Here is a 25,577-nt window from a genome sequence, read left to right on the forward strand (position 1 = left end):
GTTGCTATAGCAATTAAACCTTTGCTCTGTTGAGTTCAAGATTCACAAGGTGGTCTGGGGATTTAGCTAGTGGCACACCACCTGCCTTTTGAGCACAAGGTCCCGACTTTGATCCCCAGTACCAGAAAAAAAAAAAAAAAAAAAAAAGAAAAAAAGATTCACAAGGTACCTAAGAACAAGGGTTTGATGTTTTTGCCCTGTAATAGATTTATTAATCAGTGTTCACTTTCTAAAAACTTGAAAATACAATGATTTGCTTTGAAAAAATATTTTTCTGAATAGAAAAATCAGTATATACAAAAGAGAGTTGAAGCCCATTTCTAATTGTCTGTCATACAAGGCTAATAAATAGGAAATGTGTTTTTAAGTCTCAAAATTTAATTATGGTCTATTGTTATATTGGAGAAAAGAGCTAGAGAGATAGTACATGATTTGCTTCTCAGAACAAATTATGTTTTGCTTTGTGCAAAAATGTTTCTGTTAATAAATATTAATAAACTTTGTTTCTAAGATTTAATAAGACTTAATTTTAGTTTTAAAAAGACTTAACTAAAAAAAAGACTTAACTGATTATTAAATACTTGTCAAGTTGTGCAAAAATCATTTGGTGTTATTGATTAGGGGTTTGAAAATAAATAATAATTAGCATGATCGAAAGACTTATTCATGCTAAGATTATGTATATTTAATATGTATGTATATATCAATATTATTTAAACACATGTCAAATGCTATAGAATCTAAATGCTGTGTAATTGCTGTCCTTCATCTCCTCTTTTATGATCAGCATTAAGTGGTGTGATTTTTTTTTTTAATGTCTAGTCTCATACTTTAAAAATAAATGTTTTACCTGTAGTCATAAATTTTTGTTTACATTTAGTTGTATGAGACATGACAGAGGAGATATGACTAAGTTCTATATACAAGTCACTACTAGTTTTTGGGGGGAGGATGGGAGAAAGTGTCTCATTAAGTAGTCTAGGCTGGCATTGAACTCATTCTGTAGCCCAGGCTGGCCTCAAACTGGAGATCCTCTTGCCTCAGCTTTCCAAGGGCTTGAATTACAGACACCTGCCACCACTCTCAGCTTTAGTCCACTGCCAAGTTTTGTATGGGTTCCAAGCTAACAATAGTTTTTACATTTTTAGACAGAAAAAAAATCAAAAGATTATTTCATGACATATGAACATTATATGAACTACAAATTTTAGAATTCAGAGATTAAGTTTTACTGGAATAGAACCATTTATTTATACATTAATTGTGATTGCTTTCCTGTTAAAACAGAGTTGAGTAGCTGTAACAAAGACTATCTGGCTCATAGGAACTAAAATATTTCCTACCTGACCCTTTGTAGAAAAAATTTGCTTCTTCAGATCTGGAGTAGCCTGTATTATGTTAGGATTGCTGTTAGTTCCAAGAAAATGTGATGCATTTTGGTGAAATCCTGAGCTGATATATTTTTGAAGGGAAATGTGGAATACTGAAAATAAGTAAGTTAGGTTTTTGAAATTAATAGGAAATAGCACAGTTCTGAACTTGTTACTTCAGTTTTCCATTTCTTGTCATATCACTTTTTTTAATTTCACTGTGTCCAGAAGGAGATGTCTAGGATGAGTGGTAGGTCTTTTAGGGGATCATTTATAAGATATCCTCATAATGTGTCAAAGTTAAGCAAACAACCATAAAAGTGTCCAGTATATTTTTTATTTCTTTAGTTGTCAAAATATATTTGCAAATGTACTTATCTAAGTTATACTCAAAATGGAAGGAAACTTTCAAAAGAAGGCTTGGTTTAAATTTAGTAGCATATTTGAGAATGACAGCTTTTTGTTGCACATTTTGAAATGTTTTAAAGGTTAACAAAAAATGCATTTCTGTATTTCAGATAACATTATTTTTAGAGGTATGTTGTGGGTATGTGGAATGTTTCAAATGAATTATACTACATAGAATGAAACAGTCTTAGGGAGACTACCCTGATTCTTCATGACCAGTCTCATTCTGTGCCATCTCTTCCTTTCTAAATAAAAACCCGAGATCAGCTAAATAAAATTTTTCTTTTGTAATGACAGGTCTCCATCTGGGTTTTGTTTGGTTTGGTTTGGTTTGTTTTTTTTGTTTTTTTTACAATTTTAGGTGCTTTATTATCTAAAGTCAACAGGGAAGATACAAAAGTTGTTTTAATTACCAATCAAGTACGCTAGGGCTCTGGAAAGTTTGGATCCTTCTTGCTAAGCTGCCAGATGACTGAAGCAGTCTATTAGTTGGCTGTGTTTTATGTCCCGGCTTAACGTTTTCGTGGCTGCTGAATAATGTAGATCCTTTTCAGGGGAGCGACCTTCTCCAGAGCAGGTGTGGGTTTTTGATGTGCCATGTGCACTGTTGCTGGAAATTTATGATTGAGCTTGTCCTGTGTGTCGTTCAGGGCATCCAGTGTCTGTATTTTCGCAACATTTGCAATGGCACTTGTTTTCTCTAAGCCTATTTTCTTAGCTTGTTTCTCCAAGATGCTGATTTCTTGTTTTTTGGAACTTCGCGTTCCTCCAGCTTTTGTTTTTAAAGATCTAAACTTTTTTTTTTTTTGGTACAGGGATCGAACTTGGTTCCTTGCGCTTTTGAGGCAGGCGGCGGAATCACTGAGCTAAATCCCCACCATCTGGGTTTTTGACACGCACACACTCACACACTGAAATGTATATACATTTTCCATATCATCTAAAGAGATTTTTATTGCCTTGTTTTAATGTGTGTGGACTGTCAGAAATACCAAAAGGAAATACAGTTAAGTGAGATATGTTCTAAGAGCACTGAATCTGAAGTTCTCATAGAAGTTTGGGTACATTTCAAAGTACTCATTAAATAATCATTAATATAAATCAGACTTGTGCTATTTCGCATCACCTGAAAAGACTTGAACATTTATCCGTAAAAAAAGTAGTCACTCTTATTTAGGCCCTAAAGATATCTATAGTGAATGTACTTTGATATATTAAATATGGGTTTTTATGTATACATTTTTTAGAAGTTTAAACTGAGAATGCATTTCTTTTCATCCAAAATATCTTTTAAAAGAAAATAAGTTTTGACATTGATCTTTATTTTGCATCCTATAAAGAGTCTCAATTTTATTTCAAACAGAGTATCTGGTTATACTTTTCAAAAGTAGATTTCTGGTTTCCAAACCAAGTTATACATTGTGGATGTTTTGATCATTTCTTATTGTGATGCATCCTTTTAGCCATAACAAGTACCACTAATGCACTATAGTTAAAAATGGGGATCACATCTTTTAAGATTATCTTGGAAATAGTCCACCTAATTCTTTTTAAAAAGTTTTCCAGAAAATGTATTGATTATATAATTAAAATAATCAAAAGAGACTGTTTATGCAGGTTTTAGTGTTTTGTGAAATATGTATAGTAGTTGTTGTGATTACTGTTGTTGCTTTTTCTTAGCAATTTCCTAACCCCTTCTTCAATAGACTATTTCTAAGACAAAGTATGTGGACTCGCACATAAAGTATACTCTTCATGAAACTATTAATGATGGACATTTTGGACTCCCACCTCCTTCTTGTTCAAAACTGCACCATAGTCCACCTTCAGGGTGTCTTTCTTTAGTGTATATTAATTCCCAGGGTGGAACCAGACTTCCTAAGTTTGCATCTTGAGTTTGCTGTGTACCAGTTGTACAATCTCTCTGTGCCTGCATTTCTTCATCTATAACCTGGGAATGCTGAGAGTACCTTCTTTATAGGATTGTTGTGTTAATCAAGTTATAGCCTTTAATTGCTTAGAGTAGACCATACACATAGTAAGTACTATATTCAACTAGTTAGCTCTTTTTTTTTTTTTTTTTTTTCCTTTTTTTTTTGGTACCGGGGATCGAACTTGGGTCCTTGCGCTTGCGCAGCCGGCAGCGAAACCACTGAGCTAAATCCCCAGCCCTCAACTAGTTAGCTCTTAAAGCATTCTTTTTTTGGTACCAGCGATTGAACTCTCTTAATACATTCTTAAAATACTGTCTGTGCTGTTCTTGTTGTTTAAAGGATCTGTGAAACCTTATATTCTAAGGTCAAAACAAACTTGTCAGAATTTTAGGATGAAATAAATAGAGAAGTATATTAAAACATTTTGAGAAGCTAGGTAACACATCTAGAATAATGTTTCATACATAAGAGGTACTCAATGTAAAATGAAAAACATTAAAATATTTTACACATTCAGTGGTGATGTCATTCTTAAAATTCATAGTGACTAAATTCTGGAAATCAAAACCACTTGACGCTTCAGCTTGAGACAGTATATTTAACTCTTTGCAGTCAAATATTAATAAAATATGAATAACAAAGATAATGATTATGAGGATATTAACAAGTAATACATAGCTGATCTTTTATTGTGTAAAATGCTATTCTCACTTTATATTGATATTTATTAATTCTTTTTAATTTTTACAGCAGCCCTGTAAGGTAAACATTATTACCCCTTTAACTGATGAAGAAACTGAATGTCTAAACACTCATTGAGGATTCAAACCCAAGAAGTTTAGCTCCAGAATCCGTGCTTTTAACTCCATGTTACAAATAAGCCATAGTTTCATAAAAGTTATTTAGTACAAACTTTTTTTCCCACACTTGATATTCACCAGAACTTCCATGAAGTAATGAATGTGCTGATTTTTATCTAACTCTGCCTCTTTTTGCTCTCTCAAACAAGTCTAATGCGCCAGTACTCAAACTGTCCAGCATATTGGAATTGCCTGGGGAGCTTTCATTACCACTGATGCTTTTAATTCTCAGAGATTCTGATTCAATCAGTGTAGTCTGGGAAATCCAGATTTTTAAAAGCTCCTTTGATGATTCTAATATTCAGCAAAGTTCTAGGACCACTAGTCTAAAGGAAAATGAAGTTGCCCAATAAACCCTAGACTGAACATGCCTGAATGGGTATGGCATGGAGGTAAAAGGATCTGGACCCCAGACCATCCAGGAGTCGAAACTGAAGCCAGTTTGCTTTGCTTCTTGTTGACAATTATGAAAACAAGCAGAGAATGCTGGGTGGAATGCTACTATATGATACTAGGTTTAGAATTTACCAACAAATTAAATGGTTTACAATATAAACTTGTTATAAAAAAATAAGTAAGTAAGCTTTAGCATTGCTTTGATGATTAGGCCTTAGATTGGCCATTAAAAATGTTCAGGAAGGTGTTGTTTGAAAAACAAAATGGTTAAATAATGCTTTCTTTTACCATCTTAATGCTCCGATCAGAAGTGCAGCCTGATTTTACTAAACTGTTTAGGAAAATTGATATTTGTTCAAATGTTTATGGCTTATTGTCTCAGAAGATTAATGCCAAATCCTCAAAAATGTAGTGAGGAGCGATGACTCATTTTAGCTCATGTCAAAACAATGCGCTTTTATAATTTTTGTGTCCCCAGAGAAGCCATTAAACACTAAACAAATGCCTTAAGATGAAACCAGTTGAGTGTTTTAAATTATGTACTTGTGTTTGGCTATTAGCCAGATGTTGGTCAGAAAAGCTCACCATACATCAAGACCTGTGATTTGTACTAACAATGATACTACAATTTATGCTGCTTAAATATAAGCAATGTGTATTCTAAAGCTTAATAGTCAAACAGAGCTTATTACATAAACAATTTATTTGTGTAACTCTGTTCTCAGCCAAGAGATTTTCCTTTTATTAAATTCTGGACAGGATGTACCTAATGGATAAGGTATTTTCTCTGCATTATCTTGTTGATAAATAGCACAAATTCCAACAAGCTTAAGGGTCTTATATACACCTTTTTTCCCTGCTAGATTTTGGACTTGCTTTCTTCCTATTCCTTTGTATCCTTCACCCCCCCAAAAAATTTTTCATTGGTACAATTTAATTATACATAATGATCACATTCATCATAGGAAATTTGTACCTATGCAAGATTCTTGATTCCTCCTTTTTCCCCATCTCCTTCTCCTTCCTTCAACCCCTCCCCCTCCTTTTTACAAAAGTCCCATTTCCATTTTTTCCTTCTTTTCTCATTTTTTTCTTTTTCCTTCCTTCCTTTCCCCCTCTCACCTCTCAAGTTCCCCTTTCCTTTTCAACAGTTTTTTTATTTCACATTGTTTATTATACATTTTGGTCCCTCTTTACACTTTCAGTGTCTTATACCAATGAGACAATGCGATATTTACATATGATTGTCCAATTTATTTTACTTAAGAGGATAGCTTCAAGGTGCATCCATATAACTATAAATAGCTCAAGTTTATCCTTCTTTATGGCGGAATAATATTCTATTGTATAGAAAAGCCACATCTTTTTTATCCATTAATCAGTTGATGGGCATTTGGGCTGTTTCCATGATTTAGCTATTACAAACCATATATTTATTTTTGTGTAAGTAGTACTACATGTCTTGATCTCAGCAGAGCTCAGTGTCATGTTTTATATGTAGTAGGCACAAAAAATATGTGGTGATCATAATAATGATGCCAGTAAACAAAACAAAATGAAGTGTGGCTTTTTTATTAATTTCTTTATTATCTGTCTGCTAGTATTATATGAAGTCTTACAAGAATTATTCTGACAACTGCATTTTAATTTTTAGCAAAAAAATATTGAAATGATTGGATTTATTTTACTGATCTCCTAAGTAATGGCTGTATTTTTTTACCAAAGACAGTTTTATCAATGGAATTGATTCATAATATCAATATCCGAGATACTTTTCATACCATGTAGCTTTTTTTTAAGTAGAAATTTGAGGATATGGTCTGACAACCTAAAGTATAGGTTCAACCATGACCAATGTACAGCTCACCTTTTTTTTTTTCATTTTGTCCTCTTTTTATGAGTGAAGAGGAATTATCTTGGGCTACATTTAATATACAATATAGAATGGTGGGGGCCACAATCTGCCTATAGCTAGATCATACCTACAACCTAGAAAAGAGTAGGTATTCCATAGATATTTGTTTAATGATTGAGCAAATATTCTACTCATACTTATCTTTTTTCTTTTCCTTTTTCTTTTTCCTCCTTTCTTCTACTTTGTACTTTCTTTTTTCCTTTCTCCCTTTCCTTCCTGCCTTCCTTTCTTTTCTGTTCTTTTCTCTTTTCTTTTCTCTTTTCTTTTCTTTTCTTTTCTTTCAGAATAACAATCAGTCTCTCAGATGCAGTTCCATACATGAACATAGAGAAGGTTGTGAAAATGGGTAATTCTATGATATATTGATGTGCTGTCATTCTTAAGGTAGTTAACTTGATCCATAATTTATCCTTATCTAGGGGCCAGGAATGTAGCTCAGTGGCCCTTGCACCTGCCTGGCAAGTGCAAAGTCCTGAGTTCAAGTCCCAGTACCAAAAAAACCCCATCTTTATCTAGTCATCCCATTCTAAAATGGAAAATAGCATGATTAGTAGTAATTCAAACTATATCTAAAACTATCATTTTGATCCAAGGGATAAATCTTGTATTATAATCACTTATTATCTGTGGACCCTGGATAGTCAACAGGGTCAACAAAATGCTTGTCAGGAAGACAAGCTAAATCACTAGCATATTCTTATTTGTGATGAAAATGGATGGTATCCACATGTTATATTTTTTACCATTTTAATTACCTGTCCTGGAAAAGGTTTAATGGAATTTGGAAGGTTTCACATAAGTGCAGACAAACTGGGATTGATGTGACATCTATGTGAAGATATCTAAGATTTAGATTGTAAATTGGAAAAATTAAAGTGGAAAATGGGTTTGATTAAAATCTATAAAATCATAAGCATTGTGCAAAAGCAAACACACTCATGTTCACCCAAACCTAGAACTGTTAGAATGAGAGACCTAAAAGAAGTGCTTTTACTCAAAGAACAGTATCACCTCATGATGAAGGAAACAAGCAAATAGCTGAGTTCAGTTCCCCTCTCTGCCCATTTCTAGCTCTGTGTCCTAGGACAGTTTTTTTAACCATGTAGTAAACACTGTGTGTGTGTGTGTCCATGTGTGTATATACATAAGATTGGGTTCATGTACACACATGCATATTTTAAAGTATTAACTATACTGATTGGGTGTGCTAAAAAGTAGGTTTGGAAGATTTTTGATGTATGGGTGAATTCAAAATTTGCTTGCACCTTCACACGGTACCCTTTGCAACCACCATGAGAGATGAGGCTCTGGGTTGGTTGGATCAATGACTCAAAAAAGAGTGTTTTGGGCCCAGGATTTAGCTCAGTGGTTTCGCCTCCTGCTGTGCAAACTCAAAGACCAGAGTTCAATCCCTGGCACCAAAAAAAAAAAAAGAAAAAATGAGTGTTTCTGTTTTTATTAAGATACTTTGCACAAAAAACTACATAATCTCTTCTTTTCTTCCCCAGGCTAAAATCATGATAAAATTATCACCCCTGCTCCTTCATTTACTTATACTAATTTGTCCTAAATGAAAAACACTTCATTTGGTAATAGAAAAGTATGACTTCAAGTAATAGAAACAAGCCCAAGCTAATTGAGTTAAGCAAGATCTTTGGCCAAGGAAAGTAACTATTGAGATAGGCATCTTGTTTTTTCGAGTAAATACTCCTGCTCTATAATCTGATTGGGCCTTAATCTGCTTACCTGGATTTAGCTGCCCAGCTTTCAGACAGGCACTTTACATTTCTGGCAATAGTGAGTGTGGTGAATGTTTTTGTTATTGTTGGTCGTAAGGATAAGTGTGTAGTTTTTATTCTCACTATAAACAAAGGCCTGTAAGGCCATCATTTCTTAGTATTTTTGTTCCTAATCTTGGGATAGATCTTTCAGTAGGGAAACAACAACATTGCTTTCCAATCAAGTATTTATAACTATTTTAAGTAGTATAAATGGCCTGGTAAACATGTATTTGGTTTCTATCACGACAGTGTTTTTGGCACTGGCATTTTTTTTAGTAGTATGTGTTTCTACTACATAATGATTACATTTATCATGCGGAGTTGGTGCATGTACGTAACACAACTGAATTGTTTTTTTCTGTCCCCTACTTCTCCTGTCCCTCCCTGCTCTCTCCAATTCTTGGTCCCCTTCCATTTGCAAAACCTGTTTCCATTTTATTCTTCAGGAGTTTTTTTCCTCATCCCCTTTCCCTCCTTTCCACCTCCCTCCCTCCATCTCTTGTTTCCTTTTCTATTTGAAAAAGATCTCCCTGTTTCCTGTTCCTATTATCTATTATTTTGCTTTTCATTTACATTTTGGGTTTCTCATATGAGGGAAAATCATGCAGTATTTAAGTGTGTGTATCTGATTTGTTTCACTTAATATTATGGTCTCAAAGTTCATCCATTTACCTATGAATGCCTCAAGTTTATCGATTGGTTGTTGTTGTTTGTTTGTGTGTTTTTGAGACAGGATCTCAATGTAGAGATCAGGCTGGCTTTGAACTCATTATGGAGCTCAGGGTGGCCTCAAATTCACATCAATCCTCCTGCCTTAGCCACCTCCCCCAAGTGCTGGGATTATAGCTGTGTGCCACCACATCCAGCAAGTTTATCGTTCTTTATGGCGCAGTACTCTGTTGTGTATAAATACATTTTCTTTATCCATTCATCTGTTGGTGTGCATATAGGCTGTTTCCAAGATTTAACCATTATGATTGTAACAGTGGCATTTTTGGATGACCAAATTAAAATAGGACTTTAAAAAATATATTTAACATGCTCTTTTAAAGTAGGATATTCCTTTAAAATGAAATGACAGAGCCTTCTAAACATTGATTTTTGTTAGTTTGACATCTTGCTACCAAGCCTAATAAACCTTGAAGTTTCCTTACTTTTCTTTTGTATTTTAAAATTTTTCTTTATGACTGCCTATTATTTCTCAATCTTAGATTCATGCTTATTATAACTCCCCATTACTGTCTATAGTAACTAACTCCTCTTTGCCTCCCATTTCCACTTCTTTTCTCCAAGAGTTGGCTCAATTTGTCATGTCTTGCTCCAGCATCTTTAGTCCTAGTTGGCTCTCTTCCCTCAATTTTTCTGTTTCTACACCTTTCTCTTCCATCTCCAATCCCTGGCAAACCTCTTGAAAGGGTATTACTGCATTTACTGTGCCCACATCTTCATTACCTTCTTTGGGCTGAAGTCTGGTTTCAGTGCCTACCATCCTGATGAAATTGTTCCCTGAGAGGTACGTAATTGGTGACTTCATCATCATATCCAACAGGCTTCACTCTGGCTTTATCCCATATTTTTAATGCCAGTTGACATAATTGACTGCCTGCCCACTGCTTGAAACTCTGCCCTTTAAGACATTAGCCTCTCCAAATTCTCTTTCTAGATCATAAACTGTGTCTTTTCTACCTTCCTTGATAGCTTATTCCCCACTTCCTGCCCTAAAATATAGCTAATGAAGATGTGGACACAGAAAGGTTAAGTAGTGTTGTGATTGATATCTAGATGTCCCCTAAGAGCCTCATGTGCTCATAGGCAGGGCTTTTGGAAGGTTAATTGAATTATGGTGTCTTATAGGTGACTTGCTAGTAGAAGGTAGTGTCTGGCCAGAAAAGGCATGTCACTGGGGAAGTGACCTTAAGGGTTTCTCTTTTTCCCAGCTCCTCATTTTACTCTTTCTCCTTTCTGCCCACCATGACATGAACAGTTTTTCCACCACTGTGCCCCTTTGCCATGCCATCCTGCCATGGAACCAGTGGCCTGTGGACTGAAACCTTTACATACCATGAGCCAAAATAAATTCCTTTAAGTTGTGGGTGTCAGGTATTGTATCTGAGTGATGAGAAAGTGACTAAGACAAGGGGTTTGCACTAAGATTGTAGCAGATGAGTTATCCTCAAAACATCAGTTGTCCCCTTCCTCCTAGTCATACGGCTTCCAAGCCAGATAGTTCTAGCTTTTCCTGAACTGAGAAATGACTATGTGAGTTTACATTAGATCAGTGAAATATGAGTAGACGAAATAATCGTGTTCAATTTGAAAGCAAGACATCTTTCAGACACTTTTCCCTAACCCTCCCTGTCCCCCATGCACTGTAACAAAGATAATGGTAGAGTTTCAGCATTGGTCTTTATTGGATGGATACAACTCTCAATGATCTCATGATGAGCTCTTTTTAATTTACTTAAATTTACTTAAACATGTTTGAATCATTTATAACTTCTTGAAAATTTATAACTTTTTGAAATAACTATTTAATATATCGTTAGAATGTATTTAAGCCTAAGTAACCTATTTTTGGATCTCTTTTGTTATAATCATTTAAACTTTACCCTAACAGATACGTAGTGGGAACATTCCTTCAATTCAGATCTTCTTACATTTTGTGTTATTGTTATTTTGGCACATTTTCTTTGTGCTGCTGAAATGTATTTTAATTACTTATTAACCTCTTTAATTTCACATCCATAGCTCTTTGTTCTGTGAATCTAACTTGCCAACCATAGCTTCCATATTACCTGTTTGTAAGCCAAAACATATTACTTCTATTTCTTGAATTTAATTTCTTTTTTGTCCTAATCTCCTTCCCTTATATGGTTAAATCCACCTATAATGCTCTCGCTCTCCCTCTCCCTCTTTCTCTTCCTCTCTCTCTTCCTCCCCCCCCCCCTTTGCTGGTATGAATTGTGGCTCTTTCAAGATGTAGCTCAAATGTTATTTTTGTCATGGTGCTCTTCCAGAACCCTGTCAGTGATGACCTCATTTTTTACCACCTGAGTGCTTTTCTTCATTTGAGGATGGGGGTCATGTATGTGGTCTAGTGCCTTGCATATGTATGTCACTCTGTATTTTGAAATGAATGAATAAATGAACTGGACAATAAGTAAATTTTTCAGGAGCTGGAATTTCATATTGAACATTAACAAATGTTGATCTGGTCATACAGTGAGTGTAGCCAAGAATCAAAGCTCCCTTTCCACATTAGTTTTGTGCCTTCTCTTCTGTTGAGGTTCTGAGTCAGCACTTCTGAATCCGCAGATTTGCTGTGCTGTATCACTTTCATCTTGCACAGGGTATCTTGGTACTAGCTGCTAACATAGTATGACCATGACCTCATTTGGCCTTTAAGCACACAAGTCCTTCCTCACTGATATATAGTGAGAAGAGGTTTATGTGGAACAAGAGATGCTATGTTCTATTCAGGGCAGATGATTTGACTTAGACAACTATGTGACAACTGGCTTTGCTCGTGTTCTGTTGGCATCTTAAAAAAACATTGAACAGTACTTCAGATGCTATTGTGTTCCTACCTCCAAATGCCACAATTGGATATCTGATTCAGTATGTTTAGGGTTGGGTCCAGAAACCTGGACTTTCAGATATCTCCCCTGGCAAACTGTGATGATCACTTAGGCTTGGGAACCCATGGTGGAGAAGGTTAGAAGCTCAGATTTGGGAGATAGATAGACCCAGTTCACCTCTAAAATTACTAGTAGTGTGACCTTGGGAAAGTATCTTTGAGCTTCATTGTGATTATCTGAACATTATGTGGACAATAATAGTATCTACTTTAAATGATTATCATGAGGATTAAATGAGATAATCCATTTTGGGTGCTAGCACAGTGTTTGATGTTAAACATTCAATAAAATGTAACTTGTTACTATTATCAAGTTATTTATAAGAGATCTTTGTGTTTTTATATAGAATATACAAAAAGAATCTCATTTCTGAAAAACAAAGCATTTGTGAAATGGGTGTATATATGTGTGTTGCCTTTCTTTTAATAGAGTTCATAATTTGCAAGGATTTGATTAAAGTTCTGTATGAGGTTGCTCTGACCTCAGTTCCTCTTTGTAATTTACCCATTAGCCATCTTATATTTCTTTTTTAATTGCAAAGAACTATTACTCTTCTGTGTGTGTACACACATGTGAATGGACTATTAAATGCTTAACTGGAAAATTTAATAACCAAATGTTCTAAGGCAGCATTTCTGAAACAAGTAATGGTTAAAGTTTCATTTGTGGGTGAAAAACTACAGAGAGAGCTACCTATTTCAAGTTGGTTTCTCATAAAATTAATTACTTGTCTGATGCAGCATCACAGAATGGAGCAGAGGTACTCTGAGCTAAAGTTTGATTTGGTGATGCCATTTAAAAAATAAACGAGTTTTGTTTTGTGTGTGCATATATGTGCATATGACTGTGTGTGTTTTATATATTCATGGAGGAGCAATGTAGAACCTTTATGTCAGGAAGAAGGTGGTTGGGTTAGGGAAAGTCACTTTATCAAAAGGCTTTAGAAGTCTGGAGTTATATAGCTCAGTTGTAGAACTCTTGCCCAGCATGCACAAAGGTTATGTGTTCAGTCCTCAGTACTGCAAAAACAAACAAACAAAAAGAAAGAAAGAAAGAAAGAAAGAAAGAAAGAAAGAAAGAAAGAAAGAAAGAAAGAAAGAAAGAAAGAAAAAGTTTCAGAGCCACTGAGTTGTACCGTCGTTGTTATACACTTATCCCCAAGGATAACAGTGAATATTGAAAAGTCAAATTTGGGGGCAGAAATGTTCACGTCAGGGTGAGCAAAAACTCTGATGCAGCAGGAAAGTGGCAAGCTTTGGCAAATTTGAGTCCAACTTGGACAAGTTAGTGACCTAGCAAGTCTCTGTCTCAGAGAGGATGGGGATGTAAATCAGTTCAGAGGTCTTGCATTTAATCCCCAGTACCATCACCACCACCAAAAAACAAAACAAAACAAAAACCAAAGCAACCACCAAGAATCTTCTTTGTATAAAGAAGTAGTAGTATGGCTAATAAAAGTGGGTGTTAAAAGAGAAATTTGTATCCTTTGTATCCATGTGTCATGACTTTCATCTATATAGGTTAAAAAAATCACTGCAATTTTCATTAACTGTTATAAAGTTGCAATCAGTTCTAGTTTATTTAGATAACTTTGGCATATATTTTCATTACATTTGCATTCAACTACCTATTGAATTCTCAGATTGCCTGGAGAGTAGATGGTGAGACTCCTAATATACATCACTTTTCCTGTTCTTTCACTGGAGCAAACCCTTCACACTCTGAGTTCATTTATCATTGTCAACAAGGGCTGTCATCATCCAACCAGAATGAATGAGAAATTTCAGTTCTTTGGGCAAGAAGCATATGTAGAGCTGAAATTCTAATTAAGAATAAGGCTGATGAGCTGATCGTTAAAAACTTAGTTTCAGGTCAGTTTACCTTCATTGCTCTTTCAAATGTTAGATGTCTTAGTTATCCAGAACCCATGGAATTCTTAATAGAGTTGGTTTTTATATAATTTCTACTTTTTCACTTATATGAACTTAAATGTAGTCTAAAAACCTGTATGATTTCAAAGGCTTAAAGAGGATTAAAGGGCTATAAAAATTTAAATAACTTCATCCAGTGAGCATGTTTACCTAAATGTGTCATCAAGCTTCTCAGTTTTCTGGTTAGAAAACCAGTTTGGGGCAGACTGACTCATACTGAAGACTGATAGAATACAAACACATTCAGAATTCTCTTTGGCAAGACTAATGCAACAAAAACCTGATTCTGTGAGCTTCTAGAGGTGAAGTGTTTAATTTCTCTAATAAGTCTTCCTATCATTTTGAGCTTTCAAGGTAAACAAGCATATGTCTTTGGTTTGTTGCTGAGTGAAGTGGCAGATGTACACTACTACAGTATATCCAGTACCCCTTGCCTTCCCTTGAAAAGGGAAATTAAGGTAATCTGGGAAGAATTAATAGCCCTTGCATTGATAAAAGTAAAACTCTCTGATTCTAAATATTATCTTCATATGCAAGTAAATATTTTACTGTGTTTATGATTCACTTTTGGGTCATAGATCTCAAATTCTTTGCCATAGTTACCTTAATTCTTCACCAATAATCTTCATGCAAGGAAATAGATAACAAGACTGTATGCTCATTTTGCAGATAGAAGCATCAACACAGAATGCATGTTACTTTTTTTTTTTCAATCCTGTCCTACAAAATTGGGGCCACATTTAAAGAATGGCCAGTGACAGTGATATTCTTAGTAAGGTTAGCTGAGTAGCCCTTTTCAAGGATGAACAGATGGAAATTGGAATGTCACTTTGGCAAAGCTTAGGTCACAATTAAAATGTTCATTTTCTACTTGGTTATATCTCACTTCCCTTTGTTCCCAAGTTGTTATATTAGCCAATTTTAGGCTAGGCAAAAGGGGATAGGTAGAATATTATACATCCATACCCCTCTTTCTGGAATTTAGGATGAAATGAAATTCTTTTATTTGCTTTAGCAAATGGAGCTGTATTTCTGCAATCCTATATTGCTATGAAGTAAGTCTTTATCAGGAAGTTATATAGATATTGGTAACATGGAATTCATTTCTAAAGAGCTTTGATCTCTTTTTTATTTCTTGTTTTAATAGTTTTCTGGTTGTTCTTAGTATTATTGTTACTAAGTTCTGTACAGATTTGACTTTAGACACAACTGACACAATGTTTTCTATGTACTGTGGGTTCTCTGATAAGAGTACCAGTGGCAGGTTGAGATTTTTCTGCATGATGAAATCTTCTTGTCTTTTTTCATTTCTTTGTACCAGTGGGTACAATTCTCTACCTGCTAAAGGTCTACTCAGCCTTCGAGCTAATTGTTGCCTACTGGAAGCCTTCATATTCCCTCTATACAAAATGAATGCACTGGTCTGGTAGTGTTCCTGAGCACTCTTGTATATACCCCTGTTATAGCACACAGTTAATTATTTCATATGACATATGTTTTCTTCCAGGCCTTTAAAGATAAGATCCATATCTTCATTATTTTTTCCTCCTTCCTAGTTTCCTGCATAGTGTAATATGAATGTAGAATCAGTGAATGAGCAGATAATAAATGTCTTCATTTTCTTTTCTTTTATACAGAACCAAAATGCTCTTTCTCTTTTTCCAACCCAGTAAGTGATAATCTGCCTTTGGTCATTTCTTTTTAGGTAAATATCTTCATTTACTATTTCTAGGCTCCTCTCTGTGTTAGTCCAGATTTCATCCCTGTAACAAAAAACTTGTAATCAACTGAAAAACAGGAGTTTATTTTGAGAGCTTGTTTGGAGGTTCTAGCAGGGGAGCACAGCTACTAGCATAGCCTTAACCAAGGAAATAGTCCTCCTCTATCAGAGGTAGTCATCCTCTTCGACCCTCTTCAACCAGGCACATAGCTTCAGGGGGGATGCACATGGAGCAGTGAAGGAGGAGGAGTACACCCACTTAGCCACCCAGGTCAGCCGAATCAACCCTGGTGATCAGTGGGGTGGCAGATGTCACTGCCAGATTGCCCTCACATCCAGGACAGGTTTGTTTCTGAACACAGTTTTGTAGGTTTCAGTCCATGGTGGATTAGCCTGTTGCTTCTGAGCCTGTGGTGAGGCAGTGGTATCTCATGGTGGGAGCTGTGGCAAAGGAAACCAGTTCACCTTGTGCCCAGAACAAAAGAGAAAGGGGCTTGGGCCCCAATATCTCCTTTAAGGGCACATCTGCAGCTACCTGGTCTCTGCTACTTTGTTATATCATCCCAATGGCTAAGGTAGCAACTCTATATTTAACTAAGGATGAGCCAAAATCTTCTAAATAGCGGCTTCATTTTGTATTCCTACCTTGCATTTCAGGCTTTCAACTTCTACATGTCCTTTCAATGCTTCTTATTACCTGGGGCTGTTAAATATTGTTATTTATTATTATTAAGCCTTCCTACTATGTGGGAATTGGTACTTGTGGTTTTGATTTGAATTTTCTTGATGACGTAAATAATATTGAGCACTTTTATGTATTTATTGGTTATTTGTATGCCTTTAGAGAACTGTTCAGATCTTCTGCCAATTTTTTATTTGGATTTCTTAATCTTTTCTTTTATTGGTTTGTAAGAGACCTTTACAGGTGCTAGACTCAAGTCCATTATCAGGTAGATTATTTGCAAATATTTTCTCTCATTCTATGCATATTATCTTTTCATTTTCTGAGTGATGTTTTTTGGTTTTTCATTTTTTTTGAAACAGGGTCCAGACTAGCCTTGAACTTTCGATCATCCTGCCTCAGGCTCATGACAGCTGGGATTATAGGCCTGCACCACCACACTGTCTGTCTTGATGGAGTCCTTTGAAGCACAAAAATTTTACATTTTAATGACACTTTTTTTTTCTTTTGTTGCTTGTGATTTTTGGTGTCATCTAAGAAACCACTGTCTAATCAAGGCCATGAAGAATTATGCCAATGTTTTCTTCTGAGTTTTATAGTTTTAAATCTTACATTTAGGTCTTTCATCTATTTTGAGTTAATTTTGAGGCAGGTGTGGTGCCACTGAGCTAAATCCTCGGCCTTTATTTTGAGTTAATTTTGAATGTGGTATGAGGTAAGGATTTTTTGTATGTAGATCTCCAGTTGTAGCAACATTTGTTGAAGAAAATCATCTTTCTGCTTACTGAACCTGTCAAACGTCAGTTACCCTTCAATCTGAAGGTTTATTTCAGGACTTTTAATTCTACTCTATTAATCTATTTACCTACCTTTTTGCCAGAATTAGAGTGCCTTGACTAATGTAGCTTTATAGTAAGTTTTGAAACAGGCATATGAGTCGTCCAACTTTTTTTTTTAAGGATTTTTTTTTTTTTTAAAGATTGTTTTTTTGTAGGATTGTTCATAATCCCTAAAAGGCAAAGTATTGGTTTTATTCCATTTAGTAACATTGCATGTTAGTTGTTTTATCTGTACCTAAATTTAAATTTTTTAACTGTATGTATTTTATGTAAATATAATCATTATACTAATTTTATATTCTTTTTTTTTTTTTTTTTTGGTACCAGGGATTGAACTTGGGTCCCTGTGCTTGCGAGGCAGGCACCAGAATGACTGAGCTAAATCCTCGGCCCTAATTTTGTATTCTTAAGAGAAACTTAAATTATGTTAGCATATGTTACAAATAGTCTTGGAATTTATAATTTAGCTTGGCATGATGGTACATGCTTGTAACCTCAGCACTTGGAGGCTAAGGCAGGAGGATCGCTTCGCATTCAAGGCCAGCCTGGGATACATAGTGAGTTCAAGACCAGCCTGAACTACATAGTGAGACCCTGTTTCAAGAAAAGAAAAAAAGAAGAAATTTATAATTGAATACAAAATTTAAAGTAGTTAAAGAAAGAAAAAAAATATTGTATCATTTTTTTTCTGAAAGAAAAAAGTGATTATATGGCTGGGCATGGTTGTACTTGCTTGGAATCCCAGCACTTAGAAGGCTGAGACAGGAGTTTGAGGCCAGCCTGGGCTACATAGCGAGTTCAAGGCCAGCCTAAACTACATAGCAAGACCTGTTTCAAAAAAAAAAAAATGTTTATATATAGCAATGATTTGTGGGCTCATAATACTTTTGCTTTGTTCCCAATTCTTCAGAAAATATCCAGGGACAATATAGAGTTGATAAATCATGTTTGTGAATCTGTTCACATCATTGACAGTGCCCTGTCCAAGTAAACAACATCCCCTGTGTTTGTATTTGGGGGAGCTGAAGGAAAGTGAATTTTGGCCCTCCTGCCTATTGCTCTTCTGAGACCATTTTGTTCACTTCCATCAGGTGACTGCTACAAATAATTACAGATTTCATTTGAACTGCAGAAGCTGTTGCTGTTGGATTAAATCCCTGCTTCTGTTACTTTTATGACCCATTTTTGCTGGGAGATCTGAAGACCCTGAGAAAAGTGCTAAGAAGTACAAGGGGGGCCGGGGATTTAGCTCAGTGGTTTTGCTGCCCTCTGCGCAAGCTCAATGACCCGAGTTCGATCCCCGGTACCAAAACAAAACAAAACAAACAAACAAAAAAGAAGTACAAGGGTAGAATTTGTGGACTTGACTCTTGGGGTTCTCCCAATGCTGCCCCCTAACCCCTGCTAGTGTATACCTATTAGTATACCTATTAGTGTATACCTATACAGTGTATACCTATTAGTGTGTCTGTGATGTTTACAAGGTCTTAAATACAGACTTGTTTTCCCATTAGTTTTAGTTCCTCTTTATTTTAATACCTATATATAAATATATATAATGATATATACACATACAATTATATATTATTATATATATGTATATAAATATATAAAAATTTTTGAGACAAGGTCTTGCTGTGTATTTTAGGCTGGCTTTGAACTCACAGCAATTCTCCTGACTCAGCCTCCCTAGTGCTGGAATTATAGACGTGTGCCACTACACTTGGCTTTTGTTTTTGTTAGTTTTTTGAGACAGGGTCTCACTGGGTAGTCTGAGCTAGTCTCAAACTCATGGTAACCTTTCTGCTTCAGCCTCCTGAGTGCTGGAATCACAAGTGTGCATCATCATGCCCAGCTAGTTCCTCATTATTTTAAAAAACAGAAAAGATAATAATAAAATTACTAGTGATTAATTTGTCTGAAGCCAAGTGGAAATTAAGAAGCATTTAAAGTCATTAATACCTAATTCACTGAGCAATGTTTAATGGTGGGGGGAGATACTATACAAAGCCCAGAAAGTGGTTTGGCTAGATGATTACATTCATAAAGTGGAATAATATCCATCGACTTAAAAAAACAATGAATAGTATAATATGACCTGTCTCCAAGAATTGCTGATTATGTGTACAGTTTTCTAGAAAAATATACAAAGACACTGTTTACATGAGTTACCTTTGGGAAATAAGAAAATGACTTTAAATATATTTTTTATTTTTTGTTCATGTAAAATTTCTGTTTTATGTGTTAGTATTTACTCATTATTTATTTCAAATACTTATAAAAGTAGAGATAATAATGAACCACGTGCCTCTCATGCAGCTTCGGTAATTATCAACTCTTGGTCAGTCTTGTTTCTTCTGCACCATTCTGTGTTCCCACATGCCAGATTATTTTGAAGCAAATCCAGAAGCTTTTTAGGTTGAGGCTTTATCGGACTTGCTTTGCTCAGTTATTACTAAGGCATGTCTCAGAATTTGTCATAGATAAAATTAAGAAGTAATTTTTTCCCTTTTAACATTTTTGTTATTCTTTGCCTCTTATTTTGTTTGTTGATAAAAATCTTGGCCCTCAGAGGAGCAGTAAGCCACTAATGCTACCCAAAAAAGCCACTGGAGTTTTCTATCTGTAGCTCCACAAGTAACATTCAACAAATACTATCCTGATGGGTTAGTTTTCTATCCCCTTTCACAGCCACTGGGTTAATGCTCTCATTAAAATTATGCAGTTATGGCTGTAGAACAACTTGACTTCTTGAGGAGATTACTAGCTGGAGTTTTGATTAATCAATAAATCTGTTTAGAGTTAGAAATAATTTGACATAAAGGAAATGACAGATGTGTACCTCACAGGAGCGTGTTCTTTCTTTTTAATTGCCACTTATTTTTGGTCCCCATTATAGACATTATTAGTAAACATTCAATTTTGAGGTCTCTCTGATACTTTGAAAGGACATGTTTATTACCAAATAATATTGACAGCCCCATGTAATTCTCTTTTTCATATTTTTCCTTAAGTATATTTTAGTGTTATGGTAAGAAATGCCTTGAATATCATATTTACTCAGAATAAAAAATGCCAGTTATAAAGTGACAAAACTGTAGTTAGAAATTACTTATTTTTAAGAAAAGAACGTAGAAAGTATATATTCTGGGGCCAGGGATGTAGCTCAGTGGTTCCAGTGCCGGCCTCGCAAGCACAAGGTCATGAGTTCAATCCCTGGTACCAAAAAAAAAAGAAAGTATATATTCTGCTTCATATCCTACTAATGTATTTTTGCTAAAGCATCATTTGAAAGTATGTTGTCTGTCAAGCATCTCAGATATTCCAGGCTATTACTGAGAAATCCCTGCAAGCAAACAAGTGTATATTCATGAAAAATTGACAAGTAGAAATTGAGTTAAATGGGAGAAATAGGTCTGGAAGTCTCACATACTCCAAACCAACTGATTAGAGAGGGAATTTGGCCAAATGAACCTTAGGTCCCATAGTGTTAAACAGATCAGATTTGTCAAAACTGTGTTAAGACCAGTACTAAATGCTGTAAACTGTTGCCAAGTATATCATGTGGCAGAAAAGATGAGCTAGGATCCAGGACTTGGCCTCTAAGGCATAGTGTGGTATATTTGGTGAAAGGAGGCTTCAGGCTTTTCTGAGAAAGAGCAACAGAAGTGGTGTTCTGGAAGCCCATTGGTGCTAAGATCATAAAAATATGAAAACTGAATTTGATAGGAAAAGGAAATAAGCTGAAATCATACTGACATGATCAAAATACTTTTTCAAGAAAACATTATAATCGTAAATTTTTTTGATGATACATTAGTCATTTTGTCATGTTTGTTTGTTCCTAGTATTAGGCTCTGACTCCATGGCCCATGCCTGTAATCCCAGATATTCCAGAGGCTGAGGCAGGAGGACTGCAAGTCTGAGGCTGGCCTGTGCAACTTAGTGAAACCTTGTATCAAATATTACATTTGAAAAGGGTTCCTGCGTGTGATGGCACACACCTGTAATCGCATCACTAGGGAGGCTAAGGCAGGAGGATTGCATGGAGTTCGAGGCCAGCCTCGGCTACAATAGTAAATTCAAGGCTAGCCTGAACTGCATAGTGAGACCTTGTCTCAAATGGAGGAAGGGAGGGAGGGAGGGAGGGAGAAAAAGAGAGAGAGAGAGAGAGAGAGAGAGAGGAGAGAGAGGGACAGAACAGGCAAAAAAGAAAGTTGAGAATATTGTTCAGTGTCAGAGCACTTGCCTAGCATGCTGAGGCTCTGGGCTCAATCCCCAATATTTCAAACATAAACAAAACTACAACATTACAACAGCACACCAGAGCCCAAATCAAATGGAACGTCAGATTCATGTTGCTAACACTCACCCTACAACTTTTAAAATCATGCCTTGCTCAAAATAAGGTTTTATTCAAGAGTAGTTCCAGATAAATTTATGAAATATTCAATTCAAAATTCATTGTTAATAATAGTATAAATACATAGGATGATGAAAATATACAGTGGATGTTTCAATTTTAAAAAATAATTACAGTAAAACACATTTATATTAATCCCCATCAAAATCCTTCGCCTTACTTTGAACACATTTATCTCATTTTTCTTGGTGCTTTCTGAAGCAGTACTGGAAGTCCTCTTTCCTGAGTGTCTTTATGAGGTGTGATGAAAGATACAGTGAATGGTGGCCAGGGATGTAGCTGAGTGGCACTGTGCCTGCCTGGCAAGCTCAAGGTCCTGAGTTCAATCCCAGGTACCAAAAAGAAAAATACAGTGAGTGCTGGCTGCTGTGTGCCATTCAGTGGAAAATCAGGCTTGTCAAAACATTGCAGTGAGTCCTCATCTACCTTATTCTCTATTTCTAATACCATGTAACTTCTGACTCTTCCCCAAAGTCAAAATGACCATGAAAAGTAGACATTTTGAATTAAGGCAGGACATTGAGGCAGCCACAGCAGCACAACTAAAGATATCAATAAAAAAGAACTACCAGAACTACTTCAAAAAATGGCAACAGGGGGCCAGGGATTTAGCTCAGTGATTCCTGCCTGCCTGCCTCAAAAACACAAGGTCTCGAGTTCCATCCCTGATCCCCGTACCAAAAAAAAAAAATGGCAAGAATGATGGGATAAGTGTGTTTGGATTGAGGGGGAGTATTTTGAGGGGAATCAGTGGTAATGATAGAATAAACACCTGACTTCTCTTTGAATTACCTATAGATTATTTTATACGGGTCTGGTCTTTTCAACTGCATTATAATTGTATCTTAAATTTCTTCTGGACCTCCCACAATACCAAGCTCATAGTCTGAGTAACTAGTAATGGTCATTCTAGGGAGAATGCCATTGAATATATTTTCAGAAGATTTGGATTCTGGTCTATGTTTAAAACTATTTAGCAGCAAGATTTTGGGGTTTCTTAACTTGGATTTAGTAGACATCACTTTTCTCAGTTCAAAAATCAGAGGATTGGTCTAGGTTGGTAGTCTTTTTTTATAGCTTAAATTGTAAAATTCTGAAGTTTCTGTCTTTTTTTTGTTTTGTTTGTTTGGTTGGTTTTTGGTACTGGGGATTGAACTCAGGACCTTGTGCTTTCGAGGCAGGCACCGGAACCACTGAACTAAATCCCCAGCCCTGTCTGTCATTTTTTATAGTTATCTGACCTATTGATTAATTGTGGTAGCATTCACAGGAATAGAAATGTTGTAAGTGGACCTGGATTTGCAAAAGTGATATTAGGTTCAGTTTGTGAGACTTGAGGAATAGTAATATATACCAAAATCTAGATGTCTTGTAAAAATGAAACTACAGATTTGGATTTGAAGTTGCTGGCACCAAACTCTTTGTTTAATGTGGGTTAGATTCCAAGGTTTGAAGTAAAAGGCACTTATTCATAACAATTACATGGTTACATATTGTTAGATCTGAAAAAGACATGCAAATCATGTTGTCTACCTTGCTTTATATACAAGGAAACAAGATTCATGAAACAGAATTTGCCCAAAGTTACACCCTAACTACACATCTGATCTGCAGACAGACTTCCCCTATCTCTAAGTTCTCAGTTCATCTCTCACTGAATTTGTTGTTTTCTTTTAGATTGCTGTAGTAAGAATTTACCAATCATTATATATCCCCATACATACACAAAATTAATTATAAAATTTAGCCTAACTTTCAGGAAAGGAGAATCAGACAAATAGCATCATCAGTGTATCTGAATTTTGACTCTGGAATTAAGTGGTGTATGTGGAAATTGGTGAATTGCGCAGTTCCAAGGGAATATTTTTGTAACACCTGTTGAAAGTTAGGTCACAGTGTATAGTCTTAAGTTCCTACATGAGGTACTTAGCATCTGTATCTCTGCCTAGATCCTGCTTTAGGTATGGGATGAGGTGTTAACACCAAGCTGATTGCACTGTAATTCTGTGTAGACTATAGTACCAAAATATGTGTTTGTGGTAGGTCTCAATTTTATTTTGACAAAGAAGTGGATGCCCATGACAACGGTCAAATGGAGATCTAGCATCCATATCATTACTTCAAGATGTAGTCTTGAGAAAATGTAATACAAATAACTCCTTGCCAGAAGACTGAAAGGAAATGATTGCATTTGAGTACAATGTATTCTACAACAATAGTTTAGTGTGCGTGAAATTTAACACTGCTGGCTTTCCAAATATTATTTTTACAAAGTAGACTTTTACAGCATTGTACCTAGTCTGTTTTGCTTTGTAGAATATTCATAAAAGTTGAAATTTAAGACCAAAGAAACTGAAAAATCCTAATGGCAGTAGCTGTAAGATACTGGGCTAAATTCTGTGCTAAATGTGGGGTTCTCTAGTGTAATACATTTATCAATTTCTACTGAATGGTTTATGATCATAAGCATTGGTGTTTTGTTGGTTGGTTGGTTGGTTGGTTTTTTGAGACAGGGTCTCAGTATGTAGTTGAAGCTGGCCTTGAACTCACTATCTAGCCCAGGCTGGTCTCCAACTCAAGGCAGTTCTCCTGCCTCAGCCTCCGGAGTGCTGGGATTACAGGAATGTGCCACCAAACCCAGTTTACTGTTGCTATTTTACTATAGTGATGCCTTTTATTTCCTACCCATCGTGATTTCATAGAGCTTTAGAAGCATCACTATCAAATCTTAAAACCTGCAGTAGTGTGTCTGTTTTCACAATAAACAAATTAATTGAGGTTTTATGTAAGTGAAGATGAAATCTACCTTCTTCTCCCAGTATCTAGCATAGGACCTGGCTTGTAACAGTCATTGAATTAATTTTTTAATGAATCAGTGAATGAGTGAATGAATGGCAATCAGCACTCGTTACCTAACTAGTTAACTAACTAGTTTAACTAAAAAGTTACACATTTAAAACTCTCATTCACTTATTTTTATTTTTTTTATTTTTTACTTTTTCGGTACCGGGGATCGAACTTGGGTCCTTGCGCTTGTGCAACAGGCAGCAAAACCACTGAGCTAAATCCCCGGCCCCATCTATTTATTTCAAAGGAGCAGCCAAAGCTTCTTGAGAGAAAATCTGATATTTTTTGAGAGATGTCTTTGAAAGTAGTCCAATAAACTCATCTCACAGTAGGGTCAAATAGGGCTGAAACATTGATGTATGCTAGCTGGTACCAGTGAACAACACAGACCTGCCATAGTAAAGAAAGGTCTTTGCCCTCCTGAGGGTTTTTGTTTTGTTTTGGTTTGGTTTTTTTTGGTACCAGAGATTGAACTCGGGACCTTCCGCTTGCAGTGCTGGCGGCGGAACCACTGAGCTAAATCCCCGGCCCTACTGAGAAGTTGAGAAGTAGAAGTGGTTTGTTCTCCCCTAAAACTCAACACCAAAGATTTGCCCAGGGTGTGCTCAAAGCAAAACTCTTTGTTAAAAATGCTATATTATTTTATTTTTATGGAATCTGGATACATTTTACGTTCATCGAAGACATCTCTACCCTCTTTTTTTTTACCATTTAAAAAAATTTTATTAGTACATGTTTGCAGTACATGCAGTTTAAAGTAATCTTGGGCCTGAGTACATGTACATACTATAGCTTCTTTCTTTTCTTTAATCCCCTTTCCTTCCCCTTTTGCC

The 25,577-nt window shown here is 35.7% G+C and overlaps 2 protein-coding genes and 1 pseudogene across 11 annotated transcripts in view; 1 reads left to right on the forward strand and 2 right to left on the reverse strand.

Annotated features, from left to right (window-relative positions):
* The window catches only part of Cmss1 (cms1 ribosomal small subunit homolog), a 399,997-nt gene that overhangs the window by 75,111 nt on the left and 299,309 nt on the right, over positions 1-25,577 (forward strand). The window lies entirely within an intron of this gene.
* The window catches only part of Filip1l (filamin A interacting protein 1 like), a 319,152-nt gene that overhangs the window by 69,030 nt on the left and 224,545 nt on the right, over positions 1-25,577 (reverse strand). The window lies entirely within an intron of this gene.
* LOC147830422 (death-associated protein-like 1 pseudogene) lies at positions 2,109-10,198 on the reverse strand (annotated as a pseudogene).

Source organism: Heterocephalus glaber, unplaced genomic scaffold (genome assembly GCF_053883595.1).
Source record: "Heterocephalus glaber isolate CG9 unplaced genomic scaffold, H.glaber_assembly_v1.0 deba00000122, whole genome shotgun sequence".
Lineage (NCBI taxonomy): Eukaryota > Metazoa > Chordata > Mammalia > Rodentia > Bathyergidae > Heterocephalus > Heterocephalus glaber.